This window comes from Colobus angolensis, unplaced genomic scaffold (genome assembly GCF_000951035.1).
Source record: "Colobus angolensis palliatus isolate OR3802 unplaced genomic scaffold, Cang.pa_1.0 Scaffold245, whole genome shotgun sequence".
NCBI classification, from domain to species: domain Eukaryota; kingdom Metazoa; phylum Chordata; class Mammalia; order Primates; family Cercopithecidae; genus Colobus; species Colobus angolensis.
This window is the reverse complement of record NW_012115655.1, coordinates 1601159-1622109: the sequence shown is the minus strand read 5'-3', so window position 1 is coordinate 1622109 and position 20951 is coordinate 1601159. Positions and strand designations below refer to the sequence as shown.

The following is a 20951-nucleotide window of genomic DNA, read 5'->3' as shown; positions in this document are numbered from 1 at the left end:
TGACGAGTTGATGGGTGCAGCACACCAACATGGCACAAGTATACATATGTAACAAACCTGCACGTTGTGCACATGTACCCTAGAACTTAAAGCATAAAAAAAAAAAGTGTGTGGCACTTCCCCCTTCACTCCTCTCCTGTTGCCATGTGAAGATGTGCTTGCTTCCCCTCCCACTTCCACCATGATTGTAAGTTTCCTGAGGCCTGTACAGCTTGCATAACTGTGAGTCAATTAAATCTCTTTTCTTTATTAACTACCCAGTCTCAGGTAGTTATTTATATCAAAGTGTGAATGGGCTAATGCACTAGATAAACATGAACAAATTTTTGGTAGAAATATGGATGGTGCAGGTCATTCTGGTGAGGTATCAAATGGAAATGAGAAACATGTTACCGGAAACTTGAGGAAAGGTGGTCTGTAGTATAAAGTGGCAAAGAACTGGACTGAATTGGGTTCATGTTCTACTGTTTTGTGGAAGGTAGAAGTTGAGAGCAATGAAACTGGATATTTGACTGAGGAAATCTATAGGCAAAGTGTTGAAGGTGTGGACTGGCTACTCCTGACTACTTATAGTGAAATGCCAGAAGAGAGAAATGACTTAAAGACAGAATTCTTAAGCAAAAAGCAAGCAGAATTTAAACAGCTGAAAAATTCCCAGCTATCCATATTGCAAAAAATGAGAAATGCCAAGCAACCATTTGAGGGGGAGATTACAATGGAAGTGAATCATGAATTTAATTAGTCACACCAGGAGAAAAACTAGCAGTTGAACTGACACCTAAGAAGAGTGTGTGGAGGGGAAGGAGATGGGAAGTAACGAAGGAAGGCTGTCAGACTTCTTGGATAGCCAAATGGGACCATTTGGTTGGGAATGTGTACTATTCTTCAAGACAAGGGAAGAATGGTCCCAAAGGCAATTCAGGGACCATCAGAGCTGCCTTCCTGGTCTCAAAAGGGGGATCATTGGCTTGCTTTTTTTTTTTTTTTTTTGAGACGCAGTCTCGCTCTGCCGCCCAGGCTGGAGTGCAGTGGCCGGATCTCAGCTCACTGCAAGCTCCGCCTCCTGGGTTTACGCCATTCTCCTGCCTCAGCCTCCCGAGTAGCTGGGACTACAGGCGCCCGCCACCTCGCCTGGCTAGTTTTTTGTATTTTTAGTAGAGACGGGGTTTCACTGTGTTAGCCAGGATGGTCTCGATCTCCTGACCTCGTGATCCGCCCGTCTAGGCCTCTCAAAGTGCTGGGATTACAGGCTTGAGCCACCGCGCCCGGCCGAGAATTATTCTTGAGCCTAAAATTTCCTAGAGTTTGCCTTACAGTTTGGACATCCTTGAGGCCTGTTATAACTTTCCTCTTTCCTATTTCTCTTTTTGGAATGGAGATGTCCATCCTATGCCTGTCCTATTATTGTATTTTGGAAGTACATAGCTTGTTTCAAGGTTTTACAGGTTCACAGTTAGAAAGCAATTTGCCTCAGCATGAATTGTACTTTGAGTCTCTCCCATATCTGATCTAGCTATTTAGATAGGACTTCAGATTTTAGACTATAGAGTTGATCTTAAGATCATACTATGGAATGAGTTAAGATTTTGGGGGCTGTTAGGATGTAATTAATATATTTTGCATGTGAGAAGGACATGAATTTGGTGTGGCCAGGGGTGGAATGTTGTAGCCTGAATGCTTGTTTCCCCTGACCCTCCGAATTCATATGTTAAAATTCTAACCCTCAGTGTGAGGGTTATTAGGAGGTGGGACTTTGGGGGGATGATTAGGTCATGAGGGTTGTACCCTAATGAATGTGATCAGTGCCCTTATAAAAGAGACCCTGGAGAGCTCCCTTGTCCCTTTCATTATGCAAGAACACAGGAAGAAGGTGGCCATCTATGAACCAGGAAGTGGGTCCTCACCAGACACCAAATCTGCTAGTGACTTCATCCTAGACTTCTCGGGCTCCAGAACTGTGAGAATAAATGTCTATTGTTTGTAAGCCATCCAGTCTATGGAAATCTGTTACAGTAGCCCGAACACACTAAGACACAGGGCTATAAAGGCTACTTAGTAAATTATGTAGTTATACCTTTTCCTAATACAACATGTTAGGGTTTGTTTGCTGGTTTTGTTTAATTTTGATTTTTTTTTTGGTTTGTTTGTTTTTTTGAGGCAGAGTTTCGCTCTTGTTGTCCAGGATGGAGTGGCTCACCGCAACCTCTGCCTCCCGGGTTCAAGCGATTCTCCTGCCTCACCCTCCTGAGTAGCTGGGATTACAGGCACCCACCACCACGGCTGATTAATTTTTTATTTTTAGTAGAAACAGGGTTTCTCCATGTTGGTCAGACTGGTCTCAAACTCCCGATCTCAGGTGATCTACCTGCCTTGGCCTCCCAAAGTGCTGGGATGACAGGCAAGAGCCACCATGCCTGGCCTGTGTTGATTTTTTGTCTCATCTTTATGCAGCTCTCTCCACCTGTCTCCTATACTTTGTAGGGAATGAACTTCAGGGTAGATGCCATTTCCTGCAGCTTATTCATTGGATCTCCTTTTGCACATTTATTGACTCAAGGCAGTGATAACTTTTAATTGATATGATACTTCCAAGGAGTCTAGCATTTACCTTGCCACAGCAGCAGTTTTATGGTGAAGAAAATGGCAGGCATCAATACTGGGACTGAGAAAGGACAGGGGCTCTTTCCCGAAATTCATTAACATATTATTTTCTAGGCGATACTATTTGGCAAAACATTCATTGCATGTCAGACAAGTTCTTTTAACAAATTATAAACTGTGGTCAAGACAAAACTTGATAATTTTTTATTTTTTTTTGAGATAGAGTCTCACTCTGTAGCCCAGGCTGGAGCAGAGTGGTGCAATCTTGGCTCACTGCAAACTCTGCCTCCCCAGTTCAAGCAATTCTCCTGCCTCGGCCTCCCAAGTAGCTGGTACTACAGGCGTGAGCCACCACACCTGGCTAATTTTTGTATTTTTAGTAGAGATGGGGTTTCACCATGTTAGCCAGGTTGGTCTTGAACTGCTGACCTCAAGTGATCCACCCGCCTCAACCTCCCAAAGTGTTGGGATTACAGGTGTGAGCCACCACGCCTGGCCCTTGATAAATAATTTGAGGGGGAAAAAATAAGAATCATCAGTCTGTCATCAAAACATGACGCCACCAAATGCTGGAGAGGTGTGCAGCAACAGGACTCTGGTCCACTGCTTGTGGGAATATAACGGCACAGCCAAGCTGGAGGACAGTTCGGCAGTTTCTTACAAAACGAAGCATATTCTTACCATATGATCCAGCCATCACACTCCTTGGTTTTTACCCACTGGAGCCGAAAAGTTTTGTCTGCACAAAAACCTGTGCGTTGATGTTTATAGCAGCTTTATTCATAATTGCCAAAGCTTGGAAGCAACATAGATGTCTTTCAGTAGGCAAATGGATAAACTGTAGTACATTCAAGCAATGCAGTATTATTCAATGTTAAAATGAGCTTTGAAGTTATGAAAAGACATGGAGGCAGCTTAAGTGATGTAAGTGAAAGATGCCAATCTGAAAAGGCTATATACTGTAAGATTCCAACCATAAGACATTCTGGAAAAGGGAAAACCACAGAGACAGTAAAAAGATCAGTGGTCAGCCGGGCACAGTGGCTCATGCCTGTAATCCCAGCACTTTGGGAGGCTAAGGCGGATGGATCACGAGGTCAGAAGATCGAGACCATCCTGGCTAACATGGTGAAACCCTGTCCTTACTAAAAATACAAAAATTAGCCAGGCATGGTGGCGGGCACCTGTAGTCCCAGCTACTTGGGAGGCTGAGGCAGAAGAATTGCTTGAACCTGGGAGGCGGAGCTTGCAGTGAGCCGAGATCATGCCACAGCACTCCAGCCTGGGTGACAGAGTGAGACTCCATCTCAAAAAAAACAAAAAAACAAAAAATCAGTGGTTGCCAGGGGTTGTGGGTAGGGATGAAATCGGTAGAGCAGAGGATTTTCAGGGCAGTGAAAATACTCTGTATGATGCTATAATGGTGGACAAATGTCATCATAAGTTTCTCTAAACCCATAGAATGTACAACACCAAGCATGAACCCTAAACTATGACTTTGAGTGATAATGATGTGTCAATAGAGGTTCAGTGATTGTAACCCATGTACCATTCTGGTGTGGGATGTTGAAGTGTGGGAGACCGTGCGTGTGTGAGAACAGGGAGTGTATGGGAATTCTTTGTACTTTCTGCTCAGTGTTTCTGTTGGCCTGAAATGGCTCTAAATAATAAAGTCTTTTCTTTTTTTTAAAAAAAGATCACATTCGATGTCCATTTTTCTGTTATAGTACCCATTATATACACTCCGTGTTATTGTTATGGAAAAAAAACTTTACTGATTAATATTAGTCCATTAACATAGAAAACCTTGCTGTTATGTAACTACTTTGCATCTACCAGAAAATTTTTGCCACACCAGAAGAGGGAGAAATCTCATGTTCAAATGCTTCCTTTTTCTCATAAGCAGCAGACAATGTTTGGCAGATGGTGCTAATGAACAACCTCACTGATCAGTCTTTGTGCTACTGCCAAGCAGCAGTTAACTTGGAACTTTAGTTGTTGTTGTTGTTTTAAGACAAAGTGTTGCTCTGTCACCCAGGCTTGGAGTGCTGTGGTGTGATCTTGGCTCACTGCAACTTCTGCCTCCCAGGTTGAAGTGATGCTCCTGCCTCAGCCTCCCGAGTAGCTGGGATTACAGGCACGCACCACCATACCCGGCTAATTTTGTATTTTTAGTAGACATGTTGGTCAGGCTGGTCTCGAACTCCTGACCTCAAGTGATCTGCCTGCCTGGGCCACCCAAAGTGCTGGGATTACAGACATGAGCCTCCATGCCTGGCCTGTGAGCCACCACACCCAGCCCAATTTGGAACTATTAAACCTTTTTATAAAAAGCTTGTGTGTAATTTTGTAACTGGAATAAAATATTTACTACAGAGTACTGTTTCATTTCATCTTCTTCCTTTGAAAATATGCAGTTATGGCAAAAAGTATGATTTTTAAGGAATAAGGACCAAATCACTTTAAAGAAAGAATACTTTATTGTAATTTATTGAACCTTTAATATACAATATGGCAAGTTTTCTGGGATTTAACTCTAGGACATGATTGCTGCTGGTATTTAGCAGAAGGTTCCGGTTCACATCTAGCACTAATAAAATGCTTTTCTGAATAAAAATATAACACCAAACAAAATGAATTCAAATATTTTCTTTAAAAAATTATTTTAAAGTTTGTTCTATTCAGCCTAACACAATAAAGGGAGACACCATGGTTTAACATAGTTAGCTGATTTTATACACCGCATATCTTTAAATCTACTTAATAATAAAATAAGTATATCATTAAGTGATAGAGAACACTCAATATAGCGATTTTTACAGAAGTAGGAAATAAATTTTTTTTTTTTGAGACACAGTCTTGAGGAAATACATTTCTAAGAAGGATTTTTACAGACACTCATCTTTCATACCCAACCACAGGGTCTAACTCTAAAGGGGATAAAACCAATTACTTTGCTCCCAAGAGCTTATGACTAATGATAGCATGAATCTATGCTATCAAAACCTGTGTTTCTCATCTGTTATGAGTACTCAGGTGAGATTCAACTATTCTCAAGGAAAGAAACACAGTACGCGTTGTGATCACCTGCTCAGCAACAGCCAGCACTGCATCCCAAACGATCTCATCCCAGGAATTACATGAGGCCAGCTGTGTACACTGGCATTTCCCCCACTGTAGTACTGCAGAAGGTCTCAGTGTCACAAAGAATCCTTTTGTCTTCTTTAATATTTATGGTCACAGCTGTCTTCCCAAGTTGACCCCTACTGCCAGTTCTGAACAAAAGAAAAAATGTGAATCAGAATATTATTCAGCAAGTACTACATGAACTACTGAACAATCTGAGCTACTAGTTAATCATCGGTGGCTGTTTATTTGCCAGAATTATATGTAGAGTGCTTCTAAATGGAATACAAGATACTGATAAAAATATCCAGAGAAAAAGAAAAGGTTTTTTTGCAAAGTTAGTACAGAAGGAGTTAAGGCTCATCTGGCTGCGAAATGAACATTATTACTTATAAAGAGGATGAAAGTATTGGGTTTAGGGTAGTAAAATTAAAGCCCCTACCAAAGTGGGGCAGCCAAGAGTGGGTGTCATGTCAGTCTAGGACAGATGTGAACAGGCACAAAACAAAAGGAACAGTTATGAATCCATTCTGATATACTTTCAGAATTAACTACAGATGCCAGCTCTGAAATGTTCACTGTTGTTTACGACTATGCTGTCCAATAAACAGTCACTAGCCACATATGGCTATTTAAATTTAAATTAATTAAAATTAAATGAAATAGGCTGGGCACGGTGGCTCACGCCTGTAATCCCAGCAGTGTGGGAGGCCAAGGCAGGTGGATCACTTGAGGTCAGGAGTTCGAGAATGGCCTGGCCAATATGGTGAAACCCTGACTCTACTAAAAATACAAAAATTAGCCAGGAGTGGTGGTGGGCACCTGTAATCCCAGCTACTCGGGAGGTTGAGGCAGGAGAATCGTTTGAACCCAGGAGGCGGAGGTTGTAGCGAGCCGGGATTGCGCCACGGCACTCCCGCCTGGGTGACAGAAAAAAACTCCATCTCAAAAAAAAAAAAAAAAGTTGCATTAAGCGCAACTAACTATTGGAATAATAGTCACATGTTATCTGCCACTCCTGTATGGGACAGTACAAATAGAGAACATTTCCATCACCACAGAAAGTTCTATTGGGTAGTTCTATTGGGAAACTTTTACCAGTAGAGGGAAATCTTGAAAAAATGTATTCTGGTAACCCATATTTATCACTCTTTTCTGCTCAGTTCATGTCACAGACTCTAACACAAATGACCAAAATATGTTTGCCACTACAGTTCTCTACTAAAATGGATCACACAACCAATCAAAAGTGTTCTTGCTGTAGGAACTTAAAATATCAAATAATCAGAACAAGAGAAAAACACATATGGAAATACTGATTCCTTCTTTATCCAAACGACCTGCTATTTCACTTATAAATCTATGTCCGAAATCAGGCCCATGGCATTTCTGACCACCACTTGTCACCTACTCCTATGAACTACTACATTAAAAAAAATAGTAACTCATTTTTATTGGTAACAAGGCATAGTTCAATTTATTTAGTGACAAAGTCAATATAACTAGGCTAGGATCAATATAAACTGTGACCAGAAAATGCTGAGAAAATTCCAATTATAGAGGAATCATCAAGAAAGCACAAGCTATGAGCAAACACGACTTTAAGACAGACTCATAGGTGAGTTAAAGACAACCAAATCTAATAGCATCATTGATTTTTCCCTGAAATATCAAGGGTATATAAAGTCCAAAATCTGAGCAACATTTCACATTTGCTTTCCACTGTGTTCTGTCCAACCATGAGTCCTCCCAGGTACAATTTAAATATCATGTTACAAGGTGGTAAAATTATTATCCTGATACATTTGTCTAGCTGACAAAATCACCTTGAAAAACAATACAGTCATGCACTGGATAATGACATTTTGGTCAACTACAAATTGCATATACGATAGTGATGCCATAAGATTATAATGGAGCTGAGAAATTCTTGTCACCTAGTGACTTCATAGCCATCGTAAAGTTATAGCCTAGTTACCTTATTTTTATTGTTTCGTTTTGTTTTGTTTTTGTGACTGATTTTCGCTCTTGTTGCCCAGGCTGGAGTGCAATGGCACAATCTTGGCTCACTGCAACCTCCGCCTCAAGCGATTCTCCTGCCTCAGCCTCCCAAGTAGGCTGGGATTACAGGCATGCACCACCACGCCCGGCTAATTTTGTATTTTTAGTAGAGACAGGGTTTCTCCATGTTGATCAGGCTGGTCTCGAACTCCTGACCTCAGGTGATCTGCCTGCCTCAGCCTCCCAAAGTGCTGGGATTACAGGTGTGAGCCACTGCGCCTGGTAATTACTTTATTTTAAAAATAAATGTAGTATAGCCTATGTGCAGAGTGTTTATATATAAAGTCTACTGTAGTATACAGTAACGTTCTAGCCATTCACATCCACTCACCACTCACTCACTGACTCATGCAGAGCAACTTCCAGTCCTGCAAGCCTCACCCCTGTAAGTGCCCTATACAAGGGTGCTGTTTTTATCTTTTATGATGTATTTTTACTCTAACTTTTCTATGTCTAGATATACAGATACCATTGTGCTACAACTGCCTACGGTACTCAGTACAGAGGAGCAACAGGCTGCACCACACAGCCTAGGTTTGTAGTAGGCTACGCCATCTACGTTTACAGGCTGCACCACACCGCCTAGGTTTGTAGTCGGCTACGCCATCTACGTTTGTGTCAGTATGCTCTGTCATCTCTCAGAACACATCCTGGTTGTGTAGCGACACGTAACTGGGCATGAATTTATTTCACCAGAATAGAAACAAGGGATTCAAAGATGTCAAATAATCAAATGAGAATATAGTTTTCACAAGCCGTGGGCAGATCACAGTTGATGATCAGTATACACACTACTAAGCATAAAAATCAAGAACCTCAGATATGATAGTATATGTTTAAATTATGTTTCAAAAAGCAACTGCTGCGCACTCTTCTAGGCCACAAGAGTAACGACCCACATATAACAGCACAGTTCGCTGTGGAGTGTGATCTTCACGCCCCTACAACTTCAGCTGGCAAAGTCTACTGTAAACTTTCCCCCAAACCAACTTTTGCTAGATAGATACTGTCATTAAATAAGGAATTAGAATACTTACCAACAAGTCAGTAGCACTCAAAATATGGTTTGTCCTTTATCTGAATTCCCTCCTGACAATGTTTTCTTCCTTCTGTCACTACCTGCAAAACACCACCAACCCCTAATTCTCAAGAGTCATTTGTCAAGTCAGTACTTAAACAGGTGAACATGTATGAGACCAGACATCCCTGCAGCTAGAGCACCATGGCAGACAGGGCTTGAAAGGTAACAGTTTTATTTTGAGCAGGGGTCAAAGACAATGCAGCACTTCACAGCTACAATGTAACTAGATCCTGCCTCAGTTTACTAAGAAAATACAGTGGACCCTTGAAGGAAACGGGTCTGAACTGGGCAGGACCACTTATTAAGTGGCTTCTCTTCTGCCCCTGCCACCCTTTAGACAGCAAGACCAACCCTCCTCTCTCTCCTCCTCCTTAGCCTACTTGACGTGAACATGAGGAAGATGAAGGCCTTTATGGTGATCCACTTCCACCTAACGAAGAGTAAATGTATTTTCTCTTCCTTACGGTTTTCTTAACATTTTCTTTTCTCTAGCTTACTTTATTATAAGAATACAGTATATCATACATATAATATACAAAATATGTGTTTAATCAACTGTTATTAGTAGGGCTTCTAGTCAACATTAAGCTGTTAGTAGTAAAGTTTTTGGGGAGTCAAAAATTATCTGCAGATTTTCAACTGTATCGGGGCTGGTGCTCCTAATCAGGTTGTTCAAGGCTCAACTATAATCAGATATTAACAGCATCCTAATTAGCAATACTAGGGAAGAGCAGCTCTTACCACACCAGAAACTGGCATGCTTTTTCTTAGAAGCCAGGATACCTTTCACTCTGTGTTCTATAAGGAACAACCTGACTGGTCAATCTCTCGTCATAAAGAGCATACAATTTCTTTCCTTACAGTATTTCCAAGAGGAAAATGTTAATTCATGTCAGAGTTGGAATAAAAAGCCATTTGATTTCTACACCTCATCCCTACCACTGGAAGAGAATAGTTATTCATTGATTTTACTAATTCTGCCTAAATATAGATATTACGGTACCAGATCTTAGAATAAAGTACCCTGTTTTAAAAAAGAGGTTCAACTCAGGCTGGGCACGGTGGCTCACGCCTGTAATCCCAGCACTTTGGGAAGCCAAGGTGGGCAGATCAGCTGAGTTTAGGAGTTCGAGGCCAGCCTGGCCAACATGGTGAAACCTGTCTCTACTAAAAATACAAAAAATTAGCCAGGCATGGTGGTGGGCACCTGTGATCCCAGCTACTCGGGAGGCTGAAGCAGGAGAATCACTTGAACCTGGGAGGTGGAGACTGCAGTGAGCTGAGATCACGCCACTACACTCCAGCCTGGGTGACAGAGTGAGACTCCGTCTAAAAAAAAAGGTTCAACTCAATTTTTCTATCTGGTACAGTTCTTTTTTCTTCTTGGGTTTTCTCTGATAGCTTTATTACAAATGCTAAGACATGATACTAGTTTCTGGATTTTTAGTAGAGAGCTTAAACAAGAAGGTAAATTTTAAATCCCTGGCTATGGTTTTTACGTATATCAATTAGAAAAACATTACCCTCTTTCAAAATTATTGTAAAACATTGACTCTTTCAAGGGCCAATTCTTCCTTCTTCACCAGAATGTGAAATAGATCTGTCATGAACTTCTTGGTAATTTCCAACATATTAATATTGAGGCAGAAAGCAACACAATCTTTAAAAAGAGACAATAACTGACCAGGCTAAGTAGTTCACGCCTGTAATCCCAGCACTTTAGAAGGCCGAGGCAGGCGGATCACTTGAGGTCAGAAGTTCGAGACCAGCCTGGCCAACAAGGCAAAACCAGGTCTCTACCAAAAATACAAAAATTAGCTGGGCATGGTAGCACACGCCTGTACTCCCAGCTCCTACTCGGGAGGCTGAGGCAAGATAATCGTTTGAATCCGAGTGGTGGAGATTGTAGTGATCTCAGATGGTGCTACTGCACTCCAGCCTGGGCGATGAAGTGAGACTCTGAAAAAAAAAAGAAGACCATGACTAATTATGTTGATAAATCAATTAAGCAGATGTAATAGTTTCATAACAATACTTAGAGAAATAATGTTTGAGACCAAGCGTCCATGTCTTACTATAGAACTGAGTGAGACAGAGATTGTGGGAAACAATTGCTTTGAGCAGGGGACAAGGACAACGTAGCACTTCACAGCTATGTTGTAACAATGAATCCAACCTGCCAACTGGAGAAAACTCATGTGCACAAGAGTACTTGTATTTAATTTCTAGTAAATCTCATGGATTTGATCCTTAATTCCTTGGTTCAACATTTTTATCTGCTTCATCCAAAACAACCTGATCCTTTTGAAAAGTTAGAAAAAAATGTTTCACTTAAGTGTGAGTTGGACCTTGTGATTTCCTTCCTAATAGCACAGTGTGGAAGGAGGGTGGAAGAGTAACTTTCCAGCACAGAACCCTTTCCAGTGCTACCTCAGCCACGTAATTAAGGTCAACAGCAACCATCGTAACTCTCAATCTGATGTGATGAGAATCACACGTTAGGCCGGGTGCGGTGGCTCACGCCTGTAATCCCAGTGCTTTGGGAGGCCGAGGCAGACGGATCACCTGAGGTCGGGAGTTCGAGACCAGCCTGACCAACATGGAGAAACCCCACACTAAAATTACATGGTGGCACATGCCTGTAATCCCAGCTACTTGGGAGGCTGAGGCAGGAGAATTGCTTGAACCCACGAGGTGGAGGTTGCAGTGAGCCAAGATTGCACCATTGCACTCCAGCCTGGGCAACAAGAGCGAAACTCCGTCTCAAAAAAAAAGAGAGAGAGAATCACACTTTACATCTGTGGTCCTCTTCCCCAAAGCCCCAAATTCAAGTCTAATCCAGAGGAAAACATCAGTCAATTATTAACAGAAAGATATCCTACAAAATACCTGAATACTTCTCCTCCAAACCGTCAAGGTCACCAAAAATAGGAAAAATCTGAGAAACTGTCACAGCCTAGAGGGGTCTAAAGAGACATGACAGCAATGGAATGTGGTATCCTGGATAAGATTCTGGAACAGAAAAAGCACTTTACATAAAAACTAAGAAAACATGAATAAATTGTGGACCTTAGTTCATAATAACCCAACAATGTTGGTTCATTAATTGTATCATACTGGCTGGGTGCAGTGGCTCACGCCTGTAATCCAAGCACTTTGGGAGGCCAAGGCAGGTAGATCACGAGGTCAGGAGTTCAAGAGCAGCCTGGCCAATATGGTGAAACTCTGTCTCTACTTAAAATACAAAAATTAGTTGGCCATGGTGGCACACATCTGTAGTCCCAGCTTCTCAGGAGGCTAAGGCAGGAGAATCGCTTGACCCAGGAGGCGGAGGTTGCAGTGAGCCGAGATCGTGCCACTGCACTCCAGCCTGGGCAACAGAGAACGCCTCCATCTCAAAAAAAAAAAAAAAAAAAAGTTGTAGCATACTAATCATAATATAATTACACCACAAATTTACCATACTAACGTAAAATGTTAATAACATATAATAGCATCCAAGGTATAAGGGAACTTTGTACTATCTTCTCTGTAAACCTGTAACTTTTTTTCTGGAAACCTAAAGCCATTTAAAAAATAAAATAAACTCTATTTTTCAAAGTCTTAGTATCATCTCTAGATATTCATGTGTAGCAACTTGCTTCATTAGGTTATTTTCCCTCCCATACCCTAAACATCACTAGCTAAAAAAATGTCCTAGGAAAAGTCAAAATAGACATTTTCTACATTATTCTTCTGTGTTTAAGATGTATAAATAGTGAATAAGCTCTGCATTTACATCTCCAGGGCAAGTTGTTCTGATATGTATTCACTGGTTATCATTCACTTTAAAGATAATTATCTTTCCAATAGGAAACCATGACTTAAATAGCCTTGATCTTAATGAAGCCTATCGCTTTGTTAAAACAAGCTTTACTTCATAGCTAATATAGCAGTGAGCTTTGAAAACAGATAGCACGCAGATATCACAAATGACAAAGATTCCCAACTCATAACACATCACTGCGGTTTTCATGTTGCACACTGCATTTAAACTTGACAATAGTGAACAGAAAAGGCATGGATCCTAGTCTACCCAGAAGGAAAGCTCCAGTTTGTCAACTGGTTGAGATACAGCCCTACAAAACATATCTGCAACCCTAGTTTCTGTTTAATTTGAAACAAAAACTCCCTGTGTGCAAGGACAATAGTTAACAAGAAGGTTCTGAATGGATGACTTTATACTAAGTCTTAAGTATAAAGTTTTATATTTTTATAAAACCCAAAGTATCTGGGAAATTGTGTCTCCCTGAGGGCAGACCTTAACCAGTTACTCGGCAGAGACGTACACACCAGCTTGCTGGTTCTCTGGTAAAGACAACTCCAAGGACTGACTATGCACCCTGACTTAGAGTTCAACAGGACTGAGTCACCTCGAGGGGAACAGGCTTAGAGCAGCTTGCTCTGTGACCTTCCTTCCCTTTCTGTTCTATTTCCCTATTCCCCTGCGATTTTTTCCTGGAAACTTTCTAATTATTTGCACAGGAATTCCTCCTGTCTTAGGGTTTACTTCTGGGGCCCTATGACACATGATAAGTATTTTTTAAACGGATGACTCTTATCTTTAAAAGCAGTATAACTTACTACTTTTTTGACATATTCTGATGTAAAAGATAAAGTCCCTTTGCCACTGCTGAATGTAAACAGAGAGAACTGATTTGGAAAAGTTTTAAAATTCAAATTTAAATATGAAAGATATTCATCCTTTACCCCATGATACGTGCCAGATTATTTTCTCCCAATCCAGTGTTTTTTCAGTTGTCTTCTAACTTTATGATGTATTTGTCATGCCATTTGTTTTATGTGGTCAAATTTATCAACTTTTTATTTTATTGCTTATGGGTTTTTGAGTCATAGTTAGAAAGCCTTTTTCTTTCAGTACTTGTAATGTTTCATTTTTCACATTTAGATCCCTGATCCATTTAGACTTTATTTTTGTTAGGCTATGAGGTGTAGATCTAATTTTATCTTTTTCCAAATGGCCAACCAGTTGGCCCAGCTCTGTGTATCACAAAGCCCAACTCTTCTCCAATGATATGTGGTACCACCTTTAACTTTCCATGTGCACTTGGGGTTACTTCTGGATTTTCTATTCTATTCTACTTGTCTTTTTATATTATTCACACACTAGTTCCACATCTTAATTACAGAGACTTTGTAAACTCTATAGTCATAACACCTCTATGACTGCCTTCATAACCTGTATAATACAGTTTTAGTTACAGAAACTAAAGACAAAAATAACTGTAAACCAATATTGAACTCTGGCTAGTTGGTCTGTTTTTCACAGTGGTACGGGTTAGCGATTTTGAATCAACTTTTTGTACACGATTGAGCAAAGAAGTGAATATCTTGTGGATAAGGACAACCAGCTTTCTCACTCTCAGAAAACAGTAACAGTTACAGAAAGGGGAGATCTGATTGAACCCTGAGATGATGCACGGGAACTGAGGTAACAGTATGAACTCAGCTGTTTTTTAAACATACATGTAGATAGATATAAAACAGATATAGATGTACCTGGATTGATGCGTGTATGGATGTGTGTGGGGACAGTGCGTGTACATATATATGTATACATATGTACATACACACACATATACACATAACGTGTGTGTGCATATATATGTATACACACACACATAGATATATACACATAAAGTTTCCTAGCGTTTATCTGCTGAGACAGTCTAGAAGTAATGGCATCCTAGTAGCAACGAACACAACCTACAACCCAGATAAGGCTATAAAATAACATTCTCCAAAAAAAGGAATCAGGATTCTTTGGAGAAATGTCTGATTCCAAGGCAGGAGCTAAGTACAAGATGAGCCTGGAACATCCTGTGCCCTTAAACAGGGAATGACGGGGACATGCTAAAAGGACACGGGAACCAGAAGTAAACAAATGAATAAACGGGGGAGAAAGGAAAGTGCTTCCTTACTATACAAAAATAGAAACACAAAAGCATTCTGTAGCTCGTGCCCTGTAGGGGCGGGGGAAAGACAGAGGCCTGGCTGCAGAACGACGCCCTCTGGAAGGGGGACTGGAAGCCGAATCCCCTGACAAGCGGATGCCGCCCTGTGCTCCCGCTCGAGCCTCATTCTCCCTTCAGCCCCCCGCCCCCACGCACCGATCGACCGCCGCTTTATGCCCCGTCACCTTGGCAATAGCAGCGGGCTCAGGCAGTGCCGCCACCAGTTTCTTGCAGCGACGAGCAGCACTGATGGTGCAGAGGCTGCCGCCATGTCCCCGGGGCCCGGTCGCTTGTTCAAGTGCGGCTGCGTCTCCACTGTGGTCCACATCACCTCCGTTCTGTGTGAAAGCCTCTTGTCCTCCTCTGGCCACCGTCCAGGTCTGAACCAAGAAATGAGCCAATCCCAGCGAGGCATTCGGGTGGGGGCGTCACCGTTGAAACCACTCGGCGACAATCTGCCAATCGGGGTCCTGCCCGCGGGGTGTGGTCCTGGCCCCCGGGGCCCTGGGGGTCTGCGTCTACTCCCGGGCGGTGTTAGGGGCTGGGAGGATCTGCTCTGTCCCCAGCCTCCTTAGGCCCCGGGTGTCCCTATCGCTGTTTCCGCGCATGAACTGCAACGGCCCACCCTCTCGCAGGCTCCCGGGCAAGAAACCCTCTTCTTGACCTTCGATCTTTAGAGAAATGAGGTGAAGAAAGGGGCGGGAGACTGTCGTAGGATACAAAGGAGTGGAGAATAAAGCAATGCAAAATTGTGTAACGTTTTCGAAATATTAAAAAAAAAAAAGCATGAAGAAATCCTCTTAACCGTCTCAAAACTGAAATCACTGAATATTTTAAAAATGAAAAAAAAAAAGCGCTGCATATTAGTACCTGTGGGATATACCAATGCAGTGCTTTTAAAAATTCAAAATAAAAGTAAATTAAATAATTTAGAAAAAAATAGTAAACCCAAGAGAAGCAGAAAGAAGGAATTCGTAAGAATAAAAGAAGAAAATAAAAAGTAGAAATGGGAATGGGAATACTAATAACCAAGAGATTTGAAAAAGGCAACAATAGGGTGGTTGGCTCAAGAAAGAAAGAGGAGCACCTCAAAATACAAAATGATAAAGGAGAAATAACCATAGATACAGGAAAACTTAAAAGAATTGCATGATCAGTCAGTTCTGTGTAATTTGAAAACTTGAATGAAATGGACAAGATTCCAAGAAAACATAATTTACCAAAACATTCCAGAGATAGAAATTCTAAGTAGACCAATTACTATGGAAGAAATAGATGTTGGCCGGGCGCGGTGGCTCATGCCTGTAATCCCAGCACTTTGAGAGGCGGAGGCGGGCAGATCACCCGAGGTCAGGAGTTCGAAACCAGCCTGACCAACATGGAGAAACCCTGCCTCTACTAAAAATACAAAATTAGCCGAGCGTCGTGGCACATGCCTGTAATCCCAGCTACTCGGGAGGCTGAGGCAAGAGAATCGCTTGAACCCTGGAGACGGAGGTTGCTGTGAGCTGAGATTGTGCCATTGCACTCCAGCCTGGGCAACAAGAGCAAAACTCGGTCTCAAAAAACAAGAAAAAAAAAAGAAATAGATGTTGTTAGAGAACTGCGTATCTCCATAGCTGAATCCACAGAAGCACCAGGCCCAAATTATTTCATAGGATAATTCTACTGTGAAAATTTAAGGAACAGAGAGTTGGTTGCTGTTGATTCTGCCTTAAGCACAGAAAAAAAAAGGAAGCATTTCAAATTCTATTTATGAACTGAGCATAACACTTATACCAAAATCTCATAAAACACCCATCTGGCATATACATATACACTGACCGTAGAAATTCTTACTCATGGCTGGGCGTGGTGGCTAACGCCTGTAATGCTAGCACTTTGGGAGGCCAAGGCGGACAGATCACCTGAGGTCAGGAGTTCAGGACTAGCTTGGCCAACATGGTGAAACCCTGTCTCTACTAAAAATACAGAAATTAGCCAGGCATGGTGGTGTGTGCCTGTAATCTCAGCTACCTGGGAGGCTGAAGCAGGAGAATCACTGGAACCCGGGAGGTGGAGGCTGCACTGAGCCAAGATCACACCACTGCACTCCTGCCTGGGAGACAGAGCAAGACTCCATCTCTAAAAAATAAAAATAAAAAAAATTCATACTCATGAATATTACTGGAAAAATCCTAAATCAAATAAAAATTATAATAAAGTATTTCTATTTTACTAGAAATAGCCGGGTACAGTGGCTTGTGCCTGTAGTCCCAGCTACTTGCGAGGCTGAAATGGGAGGATCCCTTGAGCCCAGGAGTTTGAGGCCAGCCTGGGCAATGTAGTGAGACCTCCTGTCTCTAAATATCATTATAAAGAAAAAGAAAAATTTGTCATTTCCAAAATGCAAAAAAGGTGTTTGATAAAATTCAACATACATTCTTGATTTTTAAAAAAACTTTTAAAATTCAGCAAATGATGTTGACACAACTAAGTAGCCGTCTAGAAAAAGTAAAGTTGGATCCCAACTCAAACTCATACTTCACATCAAAATAAATTCCAGATAAAGAGTAAATGGAAAAAACGAAGTATAAGTGTACTTCATTAAATCCTGATACATTCTGTAGCACAGGAAATTTTATAAAGCAATACCCAAATGCCATAAGAGAGAAAATTGATACTTTAAATTACTTAAATTTAAAAGCAGCAAGAGTACGTAAACTAAAAGTGGCAAACAGCAATCTGGGTGAAAAATTGCAACTCATATCACAGACAATGGACTAATTTCCCTAATACATGAGGAAGTACCTATAATTCAACAATATTAGCAATTCATTAGAAAAATCAACACAATATCAACAGTTCACAGAAAACACAAGTACATAATAAAAGGGCTCAATTTTATTCAAAATAAAAAATACGTATCATTTTAGAAAATGTAAGTTTTAAAATATACTGTAATTGAGGAAGTAGCAGGAAAACAGGCATTATTATACTTTGCTGATGGAAGCAGAAATTGGCAATAATGCTATGAAGAACAGTTTAACAATAAGTACCCAAATTGCAAATTTACAAACCTTTGACCTAGCAATTCTGTTTCTAGGAATTTATCTTACAGGTATACTCCTATATGCTGAAATGACGGGTGACTAAGGAAATTCATTTCTAAATTCATAATGGCAAAGATAAAAGAGTTTAAATGCCCATCAGTGCAAAACTGATGAATTATAGGATAGTTATATATGCAGTGGGTTATTATGCAGTCATTGAAAATAATTGAAATTCTAGAGTTTCTGCATCATGTGTACTGATATGGAATTATCTCTAAAATATACTGAAGGATGTAAAAAAGCAAGATATAGAAATGCATATATTATGCCATAAGTTGTATTTAAAAACCTAAAAGGAAACATAGATGCGATTACTTACATGTATACACAGGTGTTTCCTCTGGGAAGGAAAATGTGGCTCAGAGAAAGAAGTAGGAGAAATTCCTTTTCATTGTATACTCTTTTGACTCGAATTTTGTACCACATGCATGCTTTAGCTATTGGAATGAACACATCGAAAGAAAAAACTCAGTGAAATTAAAGATATGTCAATAAAAACTTCCCAAACTGAAAATAAAAGAATAAAAAAAAAAGAGAAAAAAATCGAACAGAATATAGGCACACCTTGGAGATACTATAGGCTTGGCTCCAGACCACTGCAACAAAGCAAGTCACACTAAATTCTTGGTTTCCCGGTGCATATAAAAGTTATACTATATCATAGTCTGTTAAGTGTGCAATACCATTATGCCTCAAAAAGATGCATATCTTAATTTAAAAATACTTTATTTTTTTTATTTTTTTAAATTTTTTTTTTCTAATTTTTTTTTTTTTTTGAGACAGAGTCTCGCTCTGCCGCCCAGGCTGGAGTGCAGTGGCTGGATCTCAGCTCACTGCAAGCTCCGCCTCCCGGGTTTTACGCCATTCTCCTGCCTCAGCCTCCCGAGTAGCTGGGACTACAGGCGCCCGCCACGTCGCCCGGCTAGTTTTTTGTATTTTTTAGTAGAGACGGGGTTTCACCGTGTTAGCCAGGATGGTCTCGATCTCCTGACCTTGTGATCCGCCCGTCTCGGCCTCCCAAAGTGCTGGGATTACAGGCTTGAGCCACCGCGCCCGGCCTAAAAATACTTTATTGCTAAAAATGCTAATGAAGTGAACACAAGCTGTTGGAGAAATAGTGCCAATAGACTTGCTTGACACAAGGTTGCCACAAACCTTCAATTTGTAAAAAGCATAATATCTGTGAAGCACAATAAAGTGAAGTGTAATATAACAATGTATGCCTGTATCCAAGAATTATGGGACAGTTACAAAAGGTGTGACATATGTGTTAGAAGCAAATGTTTGGTGCCACAAAAGAAACAGGACTCAAACATAAATTTAATTTTCTCAGCAAGGCAATTTTACTTCTATAGAAGGGTGTGACTCCTGGATGGAGCAATGGTGAGGACACACCTGAACAAGGGAGGGGAAGGGGTTTTTATTCCTGACATAGGTAACCCCTACTGCTGTGTCGTTCCTCTATTGGCTAGGGTTGGACCGAACAGTCTAAGTTAATTCTGACTGGCTATTTTAAAGAGAGCAGGGGTATGAGTCAGAGTGGTGGGGTGAGTAGTTTTGGCAGGAAAGACAGTTATGGAACATATGACTAAAGGTGACTTAGGTCAGTGCAGGTGGCCAGGGGTGACTCAGGATGAAGCAGGTGACCAGAGGAACAGATGTGAACTACTAATTAGAACTGGTGGGTTGTTTAATGAAACTAGGGGCAAGGAGACAAGGAGAATGAGGAAGTTAAACTTTAAAATGAAGAACAAAGAACAAGGGAGCTGAACACACTGATACATTGGTTCTTTGGAGAGGATCTCAGAACTCATTGTACTTAACAATTCACAGCCTGAAACCTTTGAAGAGGAATTTATTGTATCCTACATATGCATAATGGAAACACCAGAAAGATCAGAAAGAGTGAAAGGCAAAATGGTTTGAAGAAATATTTGAAGTGATAATGGCTGTGACTTTTCCAGAAATAATGGCAGATACCAATTCACAAATCCAGGAAGGTGAGATAACACCAACCACGATAAACGAATAACAAAAAATATCTACATCTAGACATATATTCAAATTGCAGGAAATCAAAGACAAAGAGCAAATCTTGAAAGTAGCCAGAAAAAAAAGCCATCTTACCTGTGGAGGAATTACATTAGACTTCTCAGAAACTATCCATGCGAGAAGAGTGAAGTGAAATATTTACATTATTGAAAGAAAAAATGATCAATCTGGAATTCTGTATCGAGTGAAATTATCCTTCAAAATGAAGGAGAAATAAAGACATTCTTAGAAAAATGAAAGCTGAGGGAATTTGTCACCAATAGACCTGCATTGCAAGAAATGTTAACATAAGTTCTTCAGAAAGAAGGTAAATAATTCAAAAGTTCATATTAAAGAAAGAGCATTATAGAAAGAATAAATGAAGGTAATGTGTAACCTCTTATTTTTCTGATTCTTGGTTTATTTAGCAGTTAACAATTTGTTCAGAATAATAATAGCAACAATGTATTGAGTAATGATAGCTTCTAGATAAGTGAAGTAAATGACAGAAATGTAATAAAGAATGAGAGGGAGGAATTGGGAATACTGTCATAAGATGCTTGTACTACATATGAAGTGGTGTAATGTTATTTGAAAGAAGACTTATGTTAGTTGTAAATGTACATGGAAAACTCTAGGACATCACTAACTTTTTTAAAAAAGATATATAATTGAAACTATAGGGGAGAAAAAGTTTTTTCCTCTATCCTTCATACTTCTTACTCCAACAGAGATGGAGTCTCCCTCTGTTGCCCAGGCTGGAGTGTAGTGGTGCGATCTCGGCTCACTGCAACCTCCGCCTCCCGGGTTCACACCATTCTCCTGCCTCGGCCTCCTGAGTAGCTGGGACTACAGGTGCCCGCCACCATGCCCGGCCAATTTTTTGTATTTTTAGTAGAGACAGGGTTTCACCGTGTTAGCCAGGATGGTCTCAATCTCCTGACC

At 40.7% G+C, this 20951-nt stretch overlaps 1 long non-coding RNA gene across 1 annotated transcript; it reads right to left on the bottom strand.

Annotated features, from left to right (window-relative positions):
* Positions 1-5062: 5062 nt before the first annotated feature.
* On the bottom strand, positions 5063-15212 carry LOC105514446. Its single transcript, XR_001002179.1, has 4 exons — positions 14892-15212; positions 10393-10828; positions 8826-8907; positions 5063-5876 (listed from the first exon to the last, which is right to left on the bottom strand). It is a non-coding gene; the product is annotated as an uncharacterized LOC105514446 (long non-coding RNA).
* Between the last annotated feature and the right edge of the window lie 5739 nt (positions 15213-20951).